Below are 7,528 nucleotides of genomic sequence, written 5' to 3' on the forward strand. Positions count from 1 at the left end.
CTTTGTCAAAGGTTGATTTTTGATTGTGCACATGGAGGACTTGTTTGCAAGTCAATTTGCATATTTTTGGTCTTTTCCTTCAGTAACTGTGTAGAAACCAGTTGTTTTTTGGTTTTCTGGGGGGTTACCAGAGGACACTCTGTGGCCTTGCATATTTCAAGTCAGTTAAGTTGGGTTTAAATATGTTAATAACTGAAATAAATTGAAATATGTGTGTTGGATGGCTCTGTTTGAGTGTTCGCAAGCCATCTGTTAGTTTTAAATAAAAAAAATCTAACTGTGTGCAAATTAGCACTGTGCTGTTAAGGCAACTGCATGCAGGGTGGAAATTTAGGACAGGAAAGTGTGCTTTGTGCTGAACTTGTGTGCCTCCAAATGACCTGTTTAATCATTCAAAGCACTACTTCCAGACACTTGTAGTTGCTTCCAGGCATTCTAAATAAGAATGCGTATAAAGATTAACCACGTATTTCGATCAGTGTCGTCTACAGCTAATTTTTACAGATGCTTATGAAACTGATCTTTGCACCACAACTGCAAATGGCTTTATGTTTTAGAAATTTATTGGAAGTTAATTTAATGTAAAGTAACATAAAAACCATCTGCTACTCACTATGATTTAAAAGCAAATAAACATGCATTGTTAGGCCAAGCATGTACTGTAAGTTGAATGATCAGATAGACATGTGTTTAAGATGTTTACAGTTTATGCAACCCTGGGGAATGGATACATACAAAACAGCAAATTCTCATCTCTGAGCAGCTGGAACCACAAAACGGGGCATTTCATGTTTGATTAATTAGTGAAGCAATAAGAGAAAACGATTGTAGCTTAACGATGTAGCTAAAGATGAACACATTTATTACCAGTTAATTTACTACAATATTAAGCTTGAAAGCAGGCTTGAATATTTATTTGTAAACCATGTCATATATCACACCCCATAACCTACTTCTATACATTTGATCTATTTCTGATTCCAGTGAGTTTTTAAAGCAGCCACTATTTTTAACAAGTCCAGGAAAAGGGAGTTGACTCCCTTCCCCAGAAAATACTGCCCCTAAACACGTCTTGTTGGCAGTCTTGCCTTTTCTTCCATGTAACACGTTTGAGTAATGATCTCTTTAGTGGCTAGTTTGGAGCATCCTCAAGAAAAAAGAATGAGGAGCTGCCTCGCAGTCTGCCAATTTTACATCCTTGCAAGAACTGATTCTGCTAACTCAACTTTAAATGTCCTAGCCACAAGTAAAGCAGGCCAGATGTTCTATTGTTTGCTAAAAAGGCCTTTATGTCACCACAGCAATTAAAAAAAAGACAAAACACTGTACAGTGCGTGGCTAATTGCAATATAAGTTTGGTGGCATGCTCCTAGGCTAGAGTCATGTAATGTTAAAGGAGTGTCAGAAACTTTAAGAAAGTAGACCAGGACTGGGTGTAGATTACTGTTTGTTGTCTAAGCTCAGCTGCCTTTTTGCTAGCACACCCTGATGGTCCAAATAGTAGAATTGCTCACAGTGCAAGCAGGGTGGTTAGCACTATTGCCTCATAGCAAGAAGGTCCTGGGTTCAAATCCTGTCTAGTGCTTTTCTGTGTGAAGTGTGCGTGTTCTCCCCATGACTGTAGCTTCCTCCCGCTGTCCAAAAGCATGCATAGGGGTTAGGTTGAGTGGTGAGTCTTAATTGGCTGTAGGTGTGAATGGGTGTCTCTCTCTCTCTGTGTTAGCCTTGTGATAGAGACACCAAAATACAGTTTATCAGGGCAGTAATATCTAACTTTGCCGCTGTTTTGTTGGATTAGACATAATTATTTTTACTTTCTTTTTAGAAATACATACAGCCAGTAGTCTGACTACTTCTGTAAAAAAGCTGTGAGGATTTTACAAAAGGATTGATACTAATGTGGACAGACAGGTATCTAGTAAATGGGACAGCAAACAATGGAAAGTGAATTCTATCACCACTAGCACCAGCTCCTGGGGACAAGAAAAAATCTAATAAACAAAACAATATATATATTTGCAAAGACAGTAAACCTCTGAAAACAAGAGAAAGCATGAGAGTAGCTTTCCACAGGATGAAACAGCTCATGGTACGTAAAGGAATGAAGTATGATGCTGAAGTTGCAAAGTTTCATCTAGACGGGAAAGATAAAAGCTGTTAACGGTAATGCATTCCATACAGGTTTAGATTATTAAGAGGGCTTGGCATGTTAGCCTTTTGTTGATACATGTTTACATTTGCCTTGCGATTAGCTCAGTTTGTGTTTCATAGCTATCTACCAAACTCTCAGCTGGGGGATCTCAAAGTAAATGCTACATTTTTGGGTTTTCTTCCAGTATAGGCTAAAGGTTGCTGGTAAAACACTGCCTCCTACTGGTGACCTTTTTTAAGTTAAAGTTTGCTGAGGGTGATTACAAAAAGTACCTTTTAATAGAGAAAGATAGGACACAAGATTTCTACATACTCAACCCTACTAAAGGCTACATCACAGTACTGAAAACATATTTAAAACTGCGTCAGTTTTTGCCTCCAACATGTGTTGACCTGCAACCAGCTGACTTAATTGTGGCCCACACTGCAGATGCAGCCACTACTTCTTTATGTCCGTTTGGATGCCAAGAATACATACAGGCAATGGTGTCATGGCAACACCACCTTCCATTGGCCAAAAGATGAATCAGTGATCTGTTTCAACACGATCTCTTCCCGTTCTCCAATGAGTTGCCCTTTATTTGTTTTGCAAGCTGTGGGCACACTTTGTGCTACAGAATTTCAGTTTTCCAAAACAAAGTGCACTTATGATAAAAATCAAAATGGCTGAATTTTGTATCCAAATCAGTAAGTCATGTTTTTTTTTTTCCTTGATCTATTGTGCCAAGTTTAAAGACAGCGTAGTGTTTGGTTATCAGACGGGGTGAATCTGATACACTTCCACACCCTGGGGTCAGTAGAACACAGTGTGAGGTCATTTTTGGCGGGCATCCACTATGTGATATTCAAGGTCTATTTATAGTTACACATTTCACTCTGTTTTTATTACTACTGATAAAAAGGGCAGGCACTGTAGGAATTTTATTAACTCTTTATATGCTCTGGTATGCAATAACCTTCTCCCTAGAAATGTGCTTTCCTAAATGTGAGGCCCATACAGTCCTCTTCATTCCTTTTCAAAGTGTTTTTGTGCGTGTGTGTGTGTGTGTGTGTGTGTGTGTGTGTGTGTGTGTGTGTGTGTGTGTGTGTGTGTGTGTGTGTGTGTGTGTGTGTGTGTGTGTGTGTGTTGAAAAGTACAAGAAGAGACATTTACAGGTGGATGGTATCAGTTTGCCCAAGAGAAAAGCAACATGCTAGTTTCTCTGTCTCTCTCTCTCTTTCTGTTTAGCCTCATTGGTGTTGCAGCCTTTACTGCTACATGTATTCCTCACTGATATGGTGAGAGACAAATAATGGTCTTTGGACGTTTATTGGCTGTTTACTTTGAGAGGAGTCTGTAATTTGAAATTGCCTCATTGTGTATTCACCATGATCCTCCTGTGGTATTTTACCCTTGGTCTTGGGATGCTACCACTGCTCCTGCTGTATCAGTCTGGTCGATTATACGATCCGCAAGTTGTCTTCCAAGTGGTGGATCTGGCACTTTGCATGATTACCAGTAAAACTGAAAAGGTCCAGCCACCGCTATTTCTGAGTAATTACTGCTTCTGATTTGGCAAGAAGAATGCAAAAAGAGATGCATCACTTATACAAGAGTTCATGTTTTTAAGACAGGCTGCTGATGTTTGTGAACCTGCCAAAGAAATTACAATACCGTATGGTGAACTTGCAATAAGCCTTATATTCCTTAATATTTTATGACGGTCATGCCAAGTTTTTGTTTTTATCGGCTATTTTCCCACTGATAATGTCTGAACAAGCTATGGTTGGGTGTAGTAAAAGGCAAAAGTGAGGAGAGTTTTTTTTTTCCTCTCAGTGGCACTGAAAGGAAAGGCTTTTAGTCCCTTATCTTTCCTGTCTTCTATCTATCTATAAAAGAAGCAATCTACATAATCAGATATGATAATCAACATATTAGACATTGACGTGAGCATCAGCATGGGGAGGGGTTTAGGTCACTCTAAACGACGTCTGCTCTGAGTCTCAATTTCTGCTGCAACATTCAGTTGGTAGGGTCAGAATTCAGCATAAACAACATGAAAGCATGGATCCATCCTGCCTTGCATCAATCATTAATTGTTTGGTTACATGGGAATGTTTATACCGTTCCATCTAAACATTATTTATTAAGTTAGACTTTACCTTGTTGTGGCTCTAAAACAAACATTTGAGGATCACCAAAATCAGCAAATGTATCCACCTTCATGTGGAATTTGTTAAATTAGTGTGATTTAAGTAACTTGAATGACTTATTTACAGCATTTCTGTTGATTAAATCACCTTGTTTACGCTCATAAATGATGTAAGTTAGCAAAGCTAATGTGTAAGAATCGATTTAAAGCAGGACTAAAGTGTGTCTCAAATTCAATTCAGTTCAATTTTATTTATATACCACCAAATCACAACAAAAGTCACTTCAGAGTGCTTTATTTTGTAAGGTAAAGAGCCTACAATAATACAGAGAAAACACCAGCAATCAGTGGGGTGTAAACACAGTGAGAGTGAAAAGAGGTGAGTAAAGGAGAAACACTTGGTGCATCATAGGAACCCCCAGCAGTCTAGGCCTATTGCAGTGTAACTACGAGAGGGTTCAGGGTCACCTGATCCAGCCCTAACTATAAGCTTTATCAAAAAGGAAATAATTTCTCAGTGAATTTCTCTCTGGAGAATAATTCCAATGTTGAGTGTTGTGACTGAGAAGCTTGTTAAGTATGTGAAGGTTCAGCCTAGTAATTTCTTTTTCCATTTTTGGCCACAGCAGCTTTTATCCACAGTAGAGAGAGACAGGAAAGAGGTAAAGGACACACAGGCAAGCTGACAACGGGCCAGGACTCGAGCCTGCGCCACCCGCACCGTAACATGGCATATGCATGTGGGTCCCAGCTTCACCACTAAGCCACCTGGGTGCCCCTAGTAATTTAGTTTTTATTGGAAACATTGTGATACGTTAGGTCAACTCTTCTTTGTGGACCTTCTCCATTAACAGAAAATGTGAAGATTGTGTCACATCAGTTTGATAAATCTATATATACTCTACATGTGACTGTGACTCAGGGGGGTAGAGCAGGTCATCTACTAATTAGAGGGTTGGTGGTTTGATTCCCTGACTGCTCCAGTCTGCATACCAAAGTATCCACGGGCAAGATACTAAACGCTGAGTTGCTCCTGATGCATTGTGTGTGTGTGTGTGTGTGTGTGTGTGTGTGTGTGTGTACTTATATGTAGAAAGTGCTTGTACGAATATGTATGGGTGAATTAGGCATGCTGTATAAAGAGCTTTGAGTACTCATGTAGAGTAGAAAAGCTCTATATAAGAACCAGTCCATTTACATATTTGTGTTTTATGGCTCACATTTCTGGCAATACTGATTTCTCACTTGTGTTTCATTGTTGTGTTGAAAGTGTTGAAAGTGCAAATACGTCAGGGATCGATTTGGAGAGTCCTAAAATTCCAGTGGGTGGGGTGCAGGATGGAAACTGGGTTTGAAGATCCAGAAACTTCAGCACATGGCAGAGCAGTTAGCAGTATTTATCAACAACACTGTCAACCACTCATAGATAAATTTTACATTTGCACTGCTGGCCAATAAATATCTTAGTTCTTAGCCTTGTAAATATTTATAGAAATCTCCCACAACATTGTGTAGTCAGCACAGGCGTCATGCTTCTGCTTGATTTCAAAACAGCTGCTACTCATGCTGACAAACTCTGACATGCATGCTTATGTAACAACCTGGCATTAAAAACCTAATTCTGATCAAATATTCTGATCAAATATTTCACAGGTTCACACCTGCTGCTGTCCAGTACAACCAGTACCGTAAGACTCACCACTGAGCACCTGGGGGTGCAGATGTTGTTCTCTTGTTGGTGTGAGGATTTGAAGAAAGAACCTGTCTGACACTCAGCTTCTTTTCTTTCTGCTGTGATTTGTGAATTTTGTACCTTTTTAGTGTAGCTAGATTTTTATGGCAGAGTATTAGAGTCATTCTTGGCAACAGAAAAAAAAAAAAACATATCTGGAGATGGAAAGGAGCCAATATTCAGAGGGAAAAAAGTGTGTGGGTGTCTGTGGCTTGGTGGATTGTGTGGGGTTATTTTTTCTTTACTGTCTTTACTAATATGCGTGCTGGTGGAGTCTGTGGTGTGATGAGGTTGATCCTGTCGTGCATAATGCAGCCATATTGTGATTTTGGTTTTGGTTTTTTCTTGCTAATTTATGACTCTCTAATCTCAAAGATTATTCATGAATTAATCTTGCATTCCGTGTCAGTTTAATGCCAGAGAACACCTGTTTTGTTCAAAAATAGTCAGTTGCCCCTGCTGGGTAAGAAAAGATAAAATAAAAGTTAATTTATTTGAACATTGACTGTATTAACACACACACACACACACACACACACACAGTGTGTGGCTTCTGGGTTGGGAATGTAAAGCCAATGTGTCTAAAATTAAAATGTTTTTCAATTCACAGCCATGTATACATGGACACGTTTCTTGTCTGTTGTAATTAAACCTACATATATTTTCACTGATACACAGTATAATTCTGAGTAGATGCAGATGAGCTGAAGGTGGCACCGTGGCCTACGCAGCAAATCCTTTAAGTCCCGTCAGCTGTGAGTTGGATCTCCCTGAAGTTTGTTCAGCACATCCTCCAACTCTCTCACCGCTTCATGGGTTGTCCTTTCACCACCCACTGTTATCAAGGACTGCAGACCAGAAGCACCTCCTGAGCTTTACCATTTCAGAAATGCTCAGACTAGTGCTGGACAGTATACTGGATGAAATTTCATGCATAAAATAAATTTTTCAAATATCTTAATGACAGAATGAAGATGAAGCAAAGAGACCACAGATGCACCAAAATCAGCTGCAACCAACAGTGGAGCCGTGTCCACTGTTTGGAATTTGAGACTTGTTTTGCTTCCGGTCACGCAGCTCCTGCACATGCAGTGGGGCTGTTTTTCCTGAGGGCAAAATCATTTGTGCTACAAATTTTGGAAGGTTATGTCCAAATGAAGATTGTGTCAAAGCGTCAAAGCTCTGCTGCACAAACATGGCCATTTTTTTTTCTAAAAGAAACAAAAAGTGTCACTACATCCAACCAGAAAGTGTATCACGCAGCCTGTATTTAATCTTTTAACAAGGGCCACTTATACAAAAAAATAATAGTAATCAAAGTAACACTCAGATATACTGCCAGAGTCTTAAAATACTCTGTGATGCTGATTTGTGATCTTCCTACCAGCACTGGCTCAAGCACAGTCACCTGGTCATAATAACTCTTGGGCTCATTCAGGTCAATTTCTTTCACATCCAACACAATGAATATTAGGTCCAGATTAACTTCACATGTACTGTCATCACAAGATAA

This window comes from Archocentrus centrarchus, chromosome 6, assembly GCF_007364275.1.
Source record: "Archocentrus centrarchus isolate MPI-CPG fArcCen1 chromosome 6, fArcCen1, whole genome shotgun sequence".
NCBI lineage: Eukaryota > Metazoa > Chordata > Actinopteri > Cichliformes > Cichlidae > Archocentrus > Archocentrus centrarchus.